The sequence below is a fragment of the Crocuta crocuta genome, unplaced genomic scaffold (assembly GCF_008692635.1).
Source record: "Crocuta crocuta isolate KB4526 unplaced genomic scaffold, BGI_CrCroc_1.0 scaffold168, whole genome shotgun sequence".
NCBI lineage: Eukaryota > Metazoa > Chordata > Mammalia > Carnivora > Hyaenidae > Crocuta > Crocuta crocuta.
Window position 1 is genome coordinate 7,350,452 of NW_027532591.1, and position 16,661 is coordinate 7,367,112.

Below are 16,661 nucleotides of genomic sequence, written 5' to 3' on the forward strand. Positions count from 1 at the left end.
AACTATGAGCTACTGGCCTGTCTGACTGGAAGGGCTGAGTTGCTCTAACTGGAATGAAGAAAAGTGGAGAAGAAGCAGGGTTTGGGAAGAAGATCAGGAGCTCACATGTGGAGATGCAGAGTGTCCATTGGACATCTCAGAGAATGTGCAGTCGACGGACACGTGGGACAGGGATTTGGAGAGAAGTCTGGGCTAAGTACGCATATTTAGGAAGTGTCAGCATATGGTTGGTCCATAAGGCTATAAAACTGGATGATGTGAACAAGTATCTCTCTCTCTCTCTCTCTATCTCATCTATCAAGAGAAGAGATGACAAGAGCACTAAGAATGGAGCTCTGTAGGGGCACCTGGGTGGCTCAGTCTGTTAAGCAAGTGACTTCACCTCAGGTCATGAGCTCACAGTTTGCGAGTTTGAGCCCTGCGTCTGGCTCTGTGCTGACAGCTCAGAGCCTGGAGCCTGCTTCAGATCCCCTGTCACNGGAAATGTTGACACCTCCGACCAGATGGCAATGGAAGAAGTGATGAGTGGTCAGGTGCTGCCTCCACTCGGAAGGCAAACCCAGCGAGGTTTCCTGATGGGTTGGAGGCGGATAGGAGAGAACGAGAGAAGTCAGGGCAACTATGAGCTACTGGCCTGTCTGACTGGAAGGGCTGAGTTGCTCTAACTGGAATGAAGAAAAGTGGAGAAGAAGCAGGGTTTGGGAAGAAGATCAGGAGCTCACATGTGGAGATGCAGAGTGTCCATTGGACATCTCAGAGAATGTGCAGTCGACGGACACGTGGGACAGGGATTTGGAGAGAAGTCTGGGCTAAGTACGCATATTTAGGAAGTGTCAGCATATGGTTGGTCCATAAGGCTATAAAACTGGATGATGTGAACAAGTATCTCTCTCTCTCTCTCTCTATCTCATCTATCAAGAGAAGAGATGACAAGAGCACTAAGAATGGAGCTCTATAGGGGCACCTGGGTGGCTCAGTCTGTTAAGCAACTGACTTCACCTCAGGTCATGAGCTCACAGTTTGCGAGTTCGAGCCCTGCGTCTGGCTCTGTGCTGACAGCTCAGAGCCTGGAGCCTGCTTCAGATCCCCTGTCACCCTTTCTCTCTCTGCCCCTCCCCTGCTTGTGAATCTTTCTCTCAAAAATAAAAATAAATATTTAAATAAAAAAGAAAGAACATCAAAGAGGAAGGAGTAATCAACTGGCAAACACTGCTGTTAGGTCAAAGTGACTGAAAATTGGATTTAGCAGCATGCAGGGCACTGGTGACCTTGACAAAGTTATTTCCATGGGACGTGAGATAGAAACATGGCTGGAGAGGGCCCAGGCAAAACTGGAGGAAGGGAGTTGAGACGGGGAGGATACAAAAACTCCTTTGAGGAGGTTTCCATGAAGGGAGCGGAGGATTGGGGACATGGCTGGAAGAGCATGATGGGTCAAGTCAGGGCTCTGCAAAGGGTGGGGACAGAAGGCTCAGACGCTGTTGGGAGAGACAAAAGAAATTTGATAGTGCAGGAGGGAGAGGAGACAATTAGTCCCTCAATGTCCTCAGGGGGTTGGGAGCGTGAGGGTCTAGGTCCCTTGGGAAAGGCTGGCCTCCATAGCACACGACAGACATCTGTGGTGACATGTCGGGTGGGGGGGGCACAGAGGCATGGCTGAGCAAGGCCATTGGCTGAGAGGGAGGAAGAGAGAGGAGGTGCTGCAGGTTTGAGGGATTAGGAGAAAGCAAAGATGTGCAGAGGTTTCTAGTTTTCTCTGTCCTGTGCAGGAGGTGGCGTGGAAGGAGTGTTAACAAGTCTCTAGACATGGACTTGAACTGGGTGTGGGTACCGTGGCCCTCCCTGCACCCTGGCTTGGGGATCTGATGGGCTTGAGTCTTGGTTACGCCCCTCACTGGCTGTGCAGCCTCAAGGATGTCACTGACCACTGTTCACTTGGGGTTCTCATCTGGAAGGAGGGGGTTAAATGACAAATGTCCGGTGCCCAGCCAGAGCCGGGCCATGGCGGCTGCACCACCACCACGGCCACCGCCCCCGCCTCCTACAGGGACCCTGCAGTCCGAAGAATCTGGACTGAATAACTTTTCCATTTTTGTGCTTCAATAAACTAGAGATCATATACTAGTAGATTTAAATTAGCCGTTAAAGACCGGAGTCTACTTTTTTCTCTCTCTCTCTTAAAAATGGAAGGAAAGATTATGTCGGCTCAGATTTACTCTCTTCCGAGCAAACTGCCAAGTGTTTCCATTTCCAAATCAATAAACGGTAGTGTGGACGATTACAAAAGAGAGACCAGCAGGGCCGGCCAGGCCCGGCCGGCTGGCAACATCTGCGGAAGTTGCTTTGCTCCTCTGGGGCTGGGAGCCTCTGGAGGCCACTCTGGAAATGGCAGCCCCCCCACAGGGACAGGTGGGGACCTGCAAGGACCAGGGGCCGAGCATCAGATGCTAAAGCCTTTTGCAAACCGCGGGGCGCTCGTGAGCCCTTGGGGTGGTGGCAGTAGCCAATGCAGCAGAGCCCATCAAGGCCTCTGTGTGTGAAGCACATCAGAGCCCCGAGAGGCCGCCAGCTGCCAGAGGATTGTTCCAGAAGGCCGCCGGGGACAGCCTCACATGCTCCTTTTGGTTCTGAGCTTTGCAGCATTTCCCAGCAAAACTGACACGCTGTCCATGCTTTGGGGCTACGGATAAAGCACAAGAAGGTCAGGTTGCGCAGCTCTTAATGAGGAGCAGACGGATGAGAACCACATCCCCCCCCGCCCCCCCAGCTCCCAGGCCTCCAGGGGAAACTGTGCAGGTGGCGTCCAGAACCACGCATCCCCAGGCCTCCTAATTTCCGCAGGCCGACCCGACAAAATAAGGTGGATTCCCCGAGGCAGATGGGGCGACTGCGGAGTCTTTCCCTCGGGTGTGGACTCCCGCTCTGTCAACTTTCAGACACGACATTTCATCACTCATCCTGGTTTGCCTAGGCCGGTCCCCGCTCAGGCCTCTTACCCTGCATAGCGACCCCTAGCACTTCTCTTCCCTTTCAGGGGTGTCCTGGGTGGGTGACAGATTTCGAAGTCATCCTTGACCATTGATTCTTTGATCCTTGGTATCCATATTTGAAAAATGGTATCGTCCTTTATACCTGCAGGGCTATTGTTAATTGTGCATGATTTAGAGAATGGCGATTAAGTAAGACATAAAGGCTAGCAATTTAATGTCGGTATTGCTCTGGTTTATGCTCCCACCTTCTCTTCTTTTTTATTTTTTAATGTTTATTTTTTTGTTTTGAGAGACAGAGAGAGATGAGCATGAGCGGTGGAAGGGCAGAGAGAGAGGGAGAGAGAGAATGCCAAGCAGGCTCTGTGCTGCCAGCACAGAGGCGGACGTGGGGCTCGAGCCAAAATCAAGAGTCGGACACTGAGCCACCCAGATGCCCGTCGGCTGGTGATTTCTAAGCACCCTGGGAAATCGGATTCTCATCACCCCCAAGAGAAGGGCAGGCTCAGCGGCACGAATGTGACGGAGCTGCCGTGTACAAGCTCTCGGGCTGGTGGAAAGGGATGGGAGGTGTGTTCTATCCTTTCCAGTGGGGGCTGAGCTGTGCACTGGACAGAGAAGAGAGGAGCCTCCTCATGTCGCCTTTCTTTCCTGCAGGGTGAAGCCTTATAAAACAGCGGCGGTTCCCCTCTAACACGGAGGGAGCTGATGAGGGGAACCCGGGTCTCCCTACCTTTGGCAGGAGCATGCTTCTCCTCTGCCTTTGATGCCCCTTCCGTGTCGGGCTTCCCCGTTCTCTGCTGTCTGTCCCGGATCAGACTGTCACACCCTCCAGGGTTGGCACAGCCCTCCCCGTCTTCCTGCCACCCCCGCGCCCCTCTGCTGCTCCGAAGAGTCTTGTTCCTGCCTCATTCTCTCTCTAGAGGACAACATTTAGGCTGGAGCCTAAGCGACCGTGTTCCGGTGGGGCCCACAGAGGCACTCATGACCCCACAGGAGAAGCTGTTGGCCACGCCCCCCTCCCCCTCCCCCCTCCTCCTCCTCCGGCAGATGAGATAGGTGCAGATTTGCACATTTCATAGACTTGGGTTCAAAGCTCAACAACGCATTCACTTGCTGAATGTGCTGGCTTGACATTTCAGTCTGGGCTTCAGTTTACTCATCTGCAAGATGGAGGTAATAATACCACCCTTAGGAGTGTGTTGGAGAGACGGGTTTTAAGTTATACACATCTTTTGAGCAGTGGTGTAAGCAGTGTTAGGACCTTACTGCATCATGGCACTTAAGTCTCACAACAAGCCCACGAGCGAGGTGCTGTCATTATCTCCATTTTACAGCTGGGAAGACTGAGATACAGCAAAGTGAAGCAAATTGTCTGAGGCCTCACAGGTGGGTAGTGGCAGAGTCTGGGTCGGGGGCAGGAGGTTCTGATCCCAGAGCCAACACACATGACCACTGGCCTTGATACACTTAAAAAATATCCCAAACACGACCACTACTCTGATTTAGCTGAAGTAATGGGCCAAACAGGTGTTATGTGGCCTTCTTCAAGCTTACTGACATTATTTCTGTAAAAAGTTTTCAAATGGTGTTTCACTTTCACCTCTCAGCAACTCTTGGGGGACAGGAGGTAGGTATTATCCCATTTTTCAGATGGGTCGACTAAGGTTTGGAGAGCTAGTCAGCAGATGAGCTGAGACCTGAAACCATTTTTCCTGACCCAAAATACAAGCTCTTTCTGTTGCATCACAGTTTTTGTCACTGTTAAGAAGTGAATTAACTATAGTATTCGTTAATCACATCAGTCGCTCAGTGAGTAGGTGAAGGGCATGGGAGAGAAAGGTAGAAAGCTGGGGTTGGGCCACAGGCTGTCATTTAGAAGGTAGACCCAGGCGACTGGTGATGAGGAAGAGGGGCCAGGTATCAGTGGCTCTGAGCTGGGTGTCCCAGGCAGGGTTGGAGGGGAGTTTGAAGTGTATTGAAGGTGGGCTTTGCCAACTTCCTGACTTGGGGTTCTTAGGCGTCTTTATGCCATGGCTGTGGTACAGGCAAGGATGAGAATACTCAGTACAGGGAATGGACAGGCATGTTTCTAGGCAGGTCAAGAGGATTAGACTGAGGGTCAAAATCTATTAGGTCTAAATTTTGTGACCTATGTTTATCTTAAGTATTTATAATCTAGCCTCGTCAATGAGCACTCTCTGTTCCTCGGCCTCCTGGAGTGCTCTGTGCTCTTTCTTACCACTGGGCCTTAGCACATGCTCTTCTTTCAGACAAAGGAGGAGCTGCAGAATGGGCAGACGGCCAGAGAGAAAAGAGTGTGGTTTGGGGAAAACTCCCACTGACTTTCCAGGGACCAGGTTGGATAGCTATATCGTATAACGGCTAAATGTGCTGTTACTTGCTGTGAACTTGGACAGACTGCTTAATATCTCTTTGCTTCATTTCAATCATTAACAAATAGAGATGAAAACAATAACTCAAAAGGTTGACATGATGAATAAACGTAATGGTAATAGGTTGCTGGAGTATAAAATAAGACAATGCATGTAGGATGTATAGCACCGTGACTTGTACCTAGTTAGCGTGCAATAATAGTGAGCTCTTCGATTATTAGTCTTTTAGAAGGCCTTCCTTGGTACCCTCTTCCCCTAATCAACTCAGTACGATTAGGGTGTTTGCACTATGTGTTCCCTGAGCGCGTATCAAGATTCTGATTCATTGGGTTTGGGGTGGGATTCAGATACACCCATCCCTTTTTTGTAGGCATTCCAGGGGATTCTAATGGGTCCCACTTAGTTTAATTGTCTCAGCTGGTGTTTCTCAGTGCTTCCCTATAAGATATGAAGTATTTTACTATACTCTGAATGCTATGAAGACAAGAGCTATGGCTATATTGTTCCAACACCTTGACACAGTACCTAGTGTCTGAGACACACATAAGCCTGTGTGGCTTGTTGATGTCTGCCTCGGTGGCCTTCTATAGGACACATCACTCAGAACACAAAATGCCCACCCTTCCTGATACCACCGTTACTAGTTACTAATTTTTTATATTAATCTGTCCTTGTTCCTACCAGTTTTCTGTCTCTTTACTGGACACAGAGTCATAAGTATGAATTCTAGAGCCAGCAAACTCTAGCTTACTCTTTTATAAATAGAAGTGCCAATAACCACAGCTTTGAAAACTATATAGGCGTGTGGGATTATGAGGGTCAGCCCTTGGGCTCACCCTGAGAGGTTGGTTTCTGAAGAAACAGAGGAGAAATCCTGATGGACATTTGCTTTTATTACCAATCGCTGAGCCTTCAAGACCTTTAGTGCGAATGAAGTAACATTTAGGGAGGGAGGGCCCAAGCTATCCTGCCTTTCTAACAAGATCTTGGAGCTAGCCACCTCCAGCATGGCCCTGTGGGCACTTTGCGGGAGGCCCCAGGCTGGGATGGCAGAGTGGGGGCTGAGGGTATATAGAGCTGGGGGGAGGGTTACCCACTGAACAGCTGAACCTCAGCTTTCTCTAGCAGCCCCCCAAGGAAGCCGTCTGCGTCCCGCAGGATGTGAGCCAGCTGAAGTGCGAGCCTCCTAGCCTCCTTATCATGGGGGTGCCACCCTCATCCCCACCCCACCCACTCCTGTCTGGATTCCATTTAGAGCTTCACCTTCAAGGGGCGCCTGGGTGGCATAGTCGGTTGAGCGTCCGACTTTCGCTTAGGTCATGATCTCGCGGTTCGTGGGTTCGGGCCCCGCGTCGGGCTCTGTGCTGACTGCCAGCTCAGAGCCTGGAGGCTGTTTCGGTCTGTGACTCCCTCTCTTTGACCTTCCCCTGCTCGCGCTGTCTCTCTCTCTCTCTCCTAGAAATAAATAAAACATTAAAAAAAATAAATAAATAGAGCTTCACCTTCAAATTACAGGTATTAACTGTAATCAGGTTCCCAGCCTGAGCTGGGTGAAGAGCGCAAAACCGGCTGTCGCCCCTGAATTGGAACGGTATATCTGAATGGCAGGAAGGCCCCGGAGGGGACCCCCACATTCACATGGGCTCTGCATCTTCCAGGTTCTAAAAATGTCACTAGTAACCTTGAACGTGAGGGCCACCAGGGACCAGGGCTTTGTAAGCGGCCACGCTCGTGGATATTGTGAGGGGCTTGCCCAGTGGTTGCTCTCTGAGTCAATCGTAGGAAAGTCACAAAGTGGGAAACTGAGGCTGGAAAAGAGCTAGGACTTATGCATGGCCTCACAATGTGTCCGTGCCGGAGCTGGGACTTTAACTTCAGGGCTCCTGGTTCCCTCCCCAGGCTCTCTGCGTGTCACCATGGTACATTTCTTTTCCTTCTTGGCGTTGAATTGTCCTTATCTGTAAAAGGAGTTTATTCCTGAGCTTGCCTCTCAGGGAGTGTGGTGAGGTTCAACCCAGCTGCCTGAGGTGCTGCTAAGCTCCCCTCAGAGCGTCGTCTGGAAGACTGGCTTGGTGACAGAAATCAGTTCCTCCTCTCATTCTGGCCCTGGAATGACCAGAGGCCTGTCCCTTTAACTGCCTGGGCTCCTAGTTTCCAAACACAGTAGGAAATGGGATTTCTGGTCTCCTGGAATTCACAGAGCTGTGTGATGGGGAGATTGGGGCCAGGAGAATGCAGGGAAACAGGCCAGGTTTGTGGGATGAAAGGTCTGGAAAAAGAGTCAGCCTCTTGGCTGTGGGGCAGCGCAACCCTGAGCAAGGCATCCGGAGGCCAGTCACTTAAATCTCAGTTTACAGCTCTGTAAAATGGAGATACAAAGGGTTTTGTTGACTGAGTTGAAAGATCAAATAAGATAACGGGTTTGTAAATGTTCCATAAAACAGAAATCATTCTGTGGGATTATTTATGAAGAGTTATTATTGGCAAATAGTAGATGATTGTACTTTCAACAAACATAATTTATTTTCTACCTACCATCCTCTAGGAATTTTATTAGGTTTAAAAAAAAATATTTATTTTTGAGAGAGAGAGAGACAGAGGCAGAGCAGGAGCAGGGGAGGGTCAGAGAGAGAGGGAGACACAGAATCTGAAGCAGGCTCCAGGCTCTGAGCTAGCTGTCAGCACAGGGCCTGACATGGGGCTCTGACTCACCATCTGTGAGATCATGACCTGAGCTGAAGTCAGGTGCTTAACTGACTGACCATCCAGGTGCCCCTTTATTAGACTTTTTATTGCTGCTGCTGATCTTTTTGCTTTTTTGTTGAAGCAGAATTGGCTTAGACATTTTGTATTTATATCTCACTAAACCTTAGAATAATCTGGTGACTCAAAGCAGCTAAGAGCTTTCTGTACATTAGCTTTTAACTCTTTATTTTTTTTTTTTAAATTTTTTTAAATTTTTTATTTATTTATTTCTAGGAGAGAGAGAGAGACAGTGTGAGCAGGGGAGGGTCAGAGAGAGAGGGAGTCACAGACTGAAACAGGCTCCAGGCTCTGAGCTGGCAGTCAGCACAGAGCCCAACGCGGGGCTCGAACCCACGAACCGCGAGATCATGACCTAAGCGAAAGTCGGACGCTTAACCGACTAAGCCACCCAGGCGCCCCAGCTTTTAACTCTTTAAAACATGATTAGTTGGGGGCACCTGGGAGGCTCAGTTGGTTAAGTGTCTGACTTTGACTCAAGTTGTGATCTCACAGTTCATGAGTTCAAGCCCCACGTCAGGCTCTGTGCTGACAGCGCAGAGCCTGGAGCCTGCTTCTGATTCTGTGTCTCCCTCTCTCTCTGCCCCTCCTCTGCTCACGCTCTGTCTTTCTCTCAAAAATAAATAAAAGTTAAAAAATTAATGTATTAAAAAATTAATATGATTAGTCGTATTATACAGATGGAATGACTGAGGCTCATAGAGACTGAGTGGTCTGCCCAAGACTCCTGGGGAAGTAGATGGAAATCCAAGTCCTCCTGATGCCAAGCTGACACTCCATTCATCTGCTTCCCCAGTGGAGACCTCAGTCAGTGGTTAGATCCTGTCCTTTTGGGTGTCAATGTAGGTTCCCTGAAAGGACCTCAAGGATAGACATTCCGGTTCTGACTACCGCATACCCCAGAGCCCATGAGATGCCGAATCCAATTCATTTCAGCTCAGCCAGACATAGTCTTGTGCCTTAAAGCATTCTCCACCCCAGCACATAGGATGTGAGCTGCACTTGTGTGATGTAGACCTTCAGGGCTGCACTTTGACAGAAGGTTCAGTCCTGGGCTTCATCAAGGATGGGTTCACAGCGTTTATGCTCTGAGGCTCTCAACCATGGAGGCCGGGCTAGGAGGCCAGAGGGGAGAATGGAACACAGGTGCTAGGCCACGGGTTGACTTGGAGCCAAACAGCGAGGGCTGGAGCCAGTCAGGCACTGGGGTGTCTAGAAGTTCAAGGTGAGGACAGGCACAGCCTAGGCATCATGTTCTGAAACATGGAACTAGGAGGAAGCCGATCTTGGGCCCTTCATAGCTCTTCCGTGTGCACTGCTCGCTGCATGCTTACCGAGTGCCTCTGTCAGCTGGCATGGCCTTCCTGGGCGTGAAGGTTTCGAGGTTAGAAAAGCTACCCTGCCGGTAAGTCTGTGCCCACCACCATCCTCGGGGCACTCGCCACGCTGGCCGGAAACTGTCTCCCAGGGGGCACAGGCTCTTTCCTCCTGGGATATCTGCAGCTCCCAGCCTAGTTCCTGGAACAGGAGAGGAAGGGTCCTCGGGGAAGGGTGGTCCATAAATGAGTGCATAAGATGGGCCAGGGAGGCTGGGAGAGGTCACGTCATGGACCCTGGAGGGTGGCAGAGAGCTAGAATTGCACTCCGGACGGCTGGGCTGAGGCCCACACACTGTGCACTTCGTGTTTCTGATGAGGTCGCTGGGTTTGTATGTAGGAATCCCTGGTAATGAGGCACCAACATGCATCACATTCGAATGGTGGCTACAAGTTAGACTCCAATGCCGGACAGAGGTGGCACCTGCAAGCCGTCCCTCCCTGCTCTCCCGTGAGTGATGATCGTATGGGAGCCTAGGCAGCTCCCTTGTCCTTGGGTGTTTATCCCCAGGGGCCCAAGTCATGCCCATCCTTTTGGGATCACATGAGATTTCACCTCCTGCTCACTGGTTTTCTGGATGGCTCTCAGGGGGCGGACCTTTCAAAGCAGGTCTGTATGAAATCAAGTTCTCCCCCACAGCTTACTGGCTGTGTATACTTGGGCAACTACCTCTCTGGGCCCCAGTTATGCAGTCACTGATAAAACAGGTAGAATAATACAGGGGTTGCCGTGGAGGTGGGAGCCCTCCAAGTGTAGCCCCTCCAGGATCTGCCTCAGCCTCTGACTTGAGACCGAGTCCTTGGGCTGCTCTAGGCAATGACTGGGCACTTGGGGCTACTGGAGCCTGGCCATTTCCGCCCAGTGTGGGAGTCCTGTAACAGGCCAGCTTTGCTACGGAGCTCCCCGCTGGCCTGGCCGGGTCCGTTGTCAGCTCTGCGCTGCTGTTGGGGTCACTCCCTGCCAATCCTGCTTCCTCCCCAATTTCCTTCCCCAGGTGCTAGAAGATTCACATCCCAGTCTAAAGGCTTTCCCTGCCCAATTCTCCCTGCTCCTCCTTTTTAACTCTTACAGACATTGCCCCTAATATGCCACTTAAGTCCCCAACTCGTCTCAGTGTCTGCCACCCAGAGGACCTAACCAACATATACACCTGCATAATAAATGGTAGCCTTAACTGCTATTATTGTTGTTTTTACTATTTCTGTAGCTCCTCAGGGCAAGGAAACCAAGGTGAGAAGTCAACAGGATGTCAGCTCTCAGTCTGATCAGCAGTTATCAGAAGGGGCAAATATTCTGCACAGTGACCACCTTCTACAGCTCATGGCCCTGGGGGCTGAATCCCGAAGGTCTTTCTTTTACAAATGCTCACATTAGCCCAGGTTGCCCTCCTCAAGAAGGGTGCAGGCATTCACTCGGAGTGTGCAAGGCAGCTCAGGCTTCACGGGGAAACAAATGAATTTTAAAAAGAGGAATATTTCATAACTGACAGGCTCAACACTTCCTCCCCGATGCCCTGGTGGAGAGCATATTGGACGATTCATTATACGTGTCAGGACTCGAAGACAATCAAACACAAGCCACGCTGCTCAGAGATTTAAGACCATTCGGGATGTTTTGCATACTTGTTATATTGCCACCTTTGGTGTTTTAACATTTATTGTCCCCCAGGGCCGTAAAAATGTCCTGCTTTTTATAGAGTGCACAGAATCAGAGACTCCCCCACTGGCCAACCCACCGGGGTTGGAAGGGACCTTAACAAGGCTTAGAGAGCTTGATTTGTAACTGAAATGCTACCCTGAACTTCAGCTGTTTGGCCGGGGCATGGGCCTGTTACAACAAGAGGGGCTCCTGCTCTCCGCCCCCAACCCAACAAATTTTGCCAAAGACATGGACACTGGGGTCTACCAGCTCCTAAGGCCACCCGTTCGGTTGTGTGTGTTATTCCCAGTTGACCAAGTGATCTGATTAGCCTCACATAGCTAATATGTGCCTAATATTAGCCTCACATAGCTAGTTTATGCCTATAGCCCCAGGGTAAATATTAATCGCACTCCTTTTCCTCTTAGATATGGATATCCTTATGGATATACACCCACCCCTCCACCATGTAGCTACAAAATGGTGAAGGTTGGGAGTCATGAACTAGATACAGATTTATTGGAAGGACACTGCTTTTACTTATTCATAATTATTTACTGCCTGGTTCTGTGATGCTCTTACAGAGAGCCCTCCAGTGGCTTTTGTGAGAAGCAGAGTGAGCGGCCATCCAGAATTTGATGGAATACAGTCTTGCTTGGAACCACAGGCATGGTGTGCATACCCACTTAGGGTTCTTTCGAGCTCTGCGAATGCTTGAAATAGATCAGTGGGTGCGACAAATAGCCAAAGAAGTTGTGGCTCTTGCAGTTAAATGAAGATGCTGGTGATAGAGATAATGAGAGTACAAATGGTAACAATGCACGATATTTACTATGTGCTGAGCATTGCCCTGCATCTTTTACATTTGCATATATTTAATCTTGATTTAATCTTGAATAACATTATGAGGTAGATCCTATTGATGAGGGACCTTGGGGTGGGCTGAGGACAAAGTGCAAGCTAGCACATGCCCACCCCACCCCAGCCAGGTGGGATGTGTGTGATATTCCTCAGGCACTCCTGGCTGCCCAAGAACAAAGGAGAGGAAAGAAAACAAATGGCCAACTGATAGAGACCACAGTCATACAGGACATGGGTTTCCATCAGTTTACACATGTCTTGGTAAATGACAAGAAAAAGGCGATCTGATCTTATCAACAGCCTAATCTCCAGAAACCTATAGACTCAGTTTCTTGGAGCCCCAACATCACCCTCCATAGTGATATGGGGAACAAAGGCAAGAAAGAAATGGGAGGTAAAATTACATTTCTTCCTAACCTGCAGCCCATTAGCAAACACTTGAGGCAAATACAGAGCAGGACATTTCCCTAGAACTGCCTATTGTCCTAATGTTAATGCCTTCGTAGAGGGAAAACAACCTCAGCTTGACATAGCAAGGCCTCAGGTATCTTAGAAGCCCGCTTTAGCAGATCAAAGTCCCTCTGGAGGCCTCCCTTTTGACTTTACCTCCCCAACTCCACAGAGTAAAACCAGCCATTCTTCACAATCCCAGCGCATCAGCGCTTTCTGCCCATGGGCCCTGTCCCCGTGCTTTGATAATATAACCTTTTTGCATCAAAGCCATCTTCAAGAATTCTTTTTGGTCGTCAGCTCCAGACTTCCCACCATCACCCCAAAACCTCATCAGTATTATTATACTCATTTTACAGGTAAAGAAATCAAGGCACAAAGGGGTTAAACAGCATGAAGCCTGACCTTGTACCCTATCATTTTGGCAGGAAGATGCTGCAAGGATATGGGGCCGTCCCCCTTGGGCTGGTTGCCAGATGGGTCACACAAGCTCCCTTTAATTAGGGTGCCTATATAACGTATCATCCAGCTAGGACACTTTTGGGAGTGCAAAGGAGTGTTATTAATAGGTAGGCCAGGACACAGGCATAAATGGAATGACAATGTGGGACAAACCAGGTCAGGTGTCCACCTTACTGTTGCAGTCAGTCCCTAAAGGCTTAAATCTACTCTAACAAACCTTAAAGCTACTCCAGCTTCAATCTGCTCTAACAACCACCCAAACAACAAAAAATGAAAAGAGGGGACTTGACATGTCATCTAGGAATAACACAAACACCTGTGAAACCACAGGAGGAGCTGTCTTAGAAAACAGCAGGGAGAGGAGTCTGAGACTTGACCCTACTTCCAAGCCACATGTTAGCCTGCCACGGTTTCACGGATGCAGGGACGAGACACGTATATCCTGGGTTGGAGACAAAGGCAGCAAAAGCCTCCTGTACGTGTCAATTTCCACTTGTCCCTCCGGTCCCCTGGGGGGTGATGCAAAGAGGCCCAGATAGGTGCTATACTTCTAGTAGGTTTGCTTCACAGCAGAGGAGGCTTAGATTTAGAGAAAGAAATCTTTGATAATGGGCTGCATGCAAACCTGCCTGATCCTGACCCCTACCCTTGAGGGAGACGTTGTCTATATCAGGTGGGCCAGCCAACAAACTTGCCCCTACTCCCGGGGAGACGCTCTGTCTCTCTTCCAAGGATGTTTGCTCTACAGACTTCTTTGAAAAGGTAGTTGGTGCCTCTTGCAAGACATGAAGAAGCAGGAGAGACCGTGGAGAGCCATCGCCCAACAACAGGGAGGGGATGCCCTACGAGTGCTCGGTAGGAGCTGTGGCTGGGATTTCTATACTCACGGAGCACAGACAGACGGCTTCCAGGCTTCCTGCAGCCAGGACTTCTCCATGAGAAGTGGCAGGTTCCAAGAAGTTCTGGTTCCCTTCCTCTGATTTTGGGAGGGCCTGAGGTCAAGAAACGGGAAATGCTGTGTTCTGTTGCTCCAGAGTGTATAATTAGAAGCTGAAAGTCTTTACTTTGGGTCCCAGCTCTTCCTTTCTCCACAGGCTCTGCCTCTCCCTCCTTTCTTCTATGGTGTGGCTGTCCCCAGAGCCACTGTGACCCCTGGGCTCCAGTGTGAACCTTGTTGCCTGTGGAATCCCAGTGCCTGCCCTGGAGCCTGGCACGTCAGAAGGTTTCTAATATGGGGTAGCTAAGGAATCTGGGAGAAAGTTGTCATAGGACACATGTACACCACTCTCCTCACACACCCTAAGACCCTTGGCCGGGCATTTTTTTTCCTCTCCACAGTTCAGTTTTCTCATTTGTAAAAGAAAGGTATTTAACCAGATGTCCTCAAATATCTATTCTGGTTGTAGAAGCCAATGCCTGTTATAGGATTGTAATTATGATTTCTTACTTGGTGCCTGGAGCCAAGAGACATGATCTCTTCCCCTTCAAGGAACTTCCTACCAAGTTAGAAAATATATCATGTTAGTGATTTTATGTGCAAAAGCATAAAAAAAAAAATGAGGCAGGCTCTGGGTGATCACATCTCCAAAGAAGAGAGAGGAGGTGTAGTAGGAGGGGTCCGTTTGTACACAAAGCATTGACAGAGCACTGACTCTATGGGCCAGGGTCTGTCCTAGGTGTTATGGTGACACAAGGTCAAGGAAAGAGCTATAGGGGGCATTAGCCAGGACCCCAAACCAGCAGCATAATCTTGGGAAAATGATTTAATTCTCTTGAGTATCTCTTTCCATTTATGTCAAATTGGGATTAAATAAAGAGTTGCAGGAAGGATTTGGTGATTTAGTGAGCTTGAAAAATACGGGGTTAATTACAGGTGAGATACCATTATTAATCGACACTGTCACTCATGAATTTCATATACCTGTTGATTTTCCATGCTTAGCCTTAAGGGGCGCTGTTGTCTTTGGTCCGGACCATTGAACACCTTTCAATGTTTGGCCTGCTCTCTGGCGTTCAGCCTTGGTTCCTCCAATCCAGAGAGTGGTCACAGTGAGCAACCCAATCTCATCTGGCCGTGTCACTTCCCCGCTACAGTCCCACAGGGCACATTATTGGAAGGTGGGGGAGGGGCCAGGGGGCTTCATTTTGATCTGTAATGTTTTATATTTTCACCTAGATAGTGTGTTCATAAATATTACTTATACCGATTATACTTCTTGTTGGCCTGAAATATTCCTTGATTAAAGAGCCACTCAGAGGGAGGCCCAAGGACAGTGAGCTTGTTGACGGTCTCCTGACATCCAGCAAAGCTATGTGGAGAGAGAGAGCATCCTCCAGGGAGGGCTATGACTAACTCTCCGGGTCATTTCAGACTTCGAGAAGGTACTGTTTTCCAGAAAGAAGCCAAACCTGTGCTCATGAATTGGGGTCTTTATTTTCCATACAGCATTTGACGGTTTTCCCAGAGAGAAGGAAAACAAGAGGGAAAACGCGGCAAAATCCCCCAAATGCACACAGTCACAGCAACGAAGAAAACGCTTCTCATTGCCCAGCTTTGGATGGAAATGCGGGAGAGGGTCTTAATTGTCTCCCAGGCCCGAGGCTCCGTTTTAATTTATTGAGGGAAGGGCCCAGGAGATAAATCTTGATGTCATTCTCTAAGCCACCTAAAATGAGCCCATTAAACTACCGCCTGTGAATGAAGGCGTTTTTCCCAGGGTTGCAGCCCCCGCCCTCATCCCCCCACACCCAACATCACCCAGGGCACCGCCATTCTGAGGGCCTGAGTGGCATATCTGACAATGGAGCATTCAGGAAGGCCTTCCCGGATGGGGTAGGAAGCCTGTTTTATGCCCTGTTAATTACTGCAACAATTTATAGAATTCATGACAAACATAAAGCCCTTACAGAGATTGCATTTCAAATGGTATATACCTATAACAGAATTCTCTTTGTTTGTAATTCCTGGATTTATGAGCTGTTGCACAACAAAATGGAACCACCCCTTGTCCCCATGGGGGGCACTGGCTGAGGACGTCAGATATGCCATGGAGACAGAAACCTACTCAGGCGTGGACTGGGACACTGCAGTCGCAGCTTGTGAGCTTAGAGGAGTGGAGTTTGGGTTGGGGCAGGGAGGTTTTCTCTTGGCGTCGCCAAGCTGGAAGGGACCTTGGGCACGAGCTAGTCCAACTGTGTGTCCTCTGTAGGAATCTTCCTTATAGCTTCTCTATCTCATTTGCATGCTCCAGTGACATGGAGCTCCTTACCCGCCAAAGCAGCCCAGATTATTGCCCTTTGTCTCTTGTCTTGTCCCTTGTCTTCCCCAACCTTTCCCTTGGCCACCAGAGTGATTTTGCTAGATCCCAGATGCCATCTTGTTGCACTCTTGCTCAAAGGCACTCAATGGCTTCCCTTTGCCTTCCAGGTAAGTGCAAGGTCCTTAACAAGGCCTGCGAGTTCCTGTGTGAGGTGGGCCCTGCACTCTTGTCCACCTTCATCTGCAGGGGCCCATTGTCCATTCTTCTCTCAGCAATGCCAAGTGACTTTCAGTTACTCCTTTGTGTTAACATCTCCCAGTAAGACTCACATAATAGAAGGGCCAATGGCTTAATTTTAGGGGCAGCAAATAGTTGGCATGTAGATGGCAACTTCCTCACAGCCAGCATGGGGGCTGGGGTGACTGAGCTCTCTGAGGGGAAGAGAGAATGCCGGCGGCTCCGGAGAA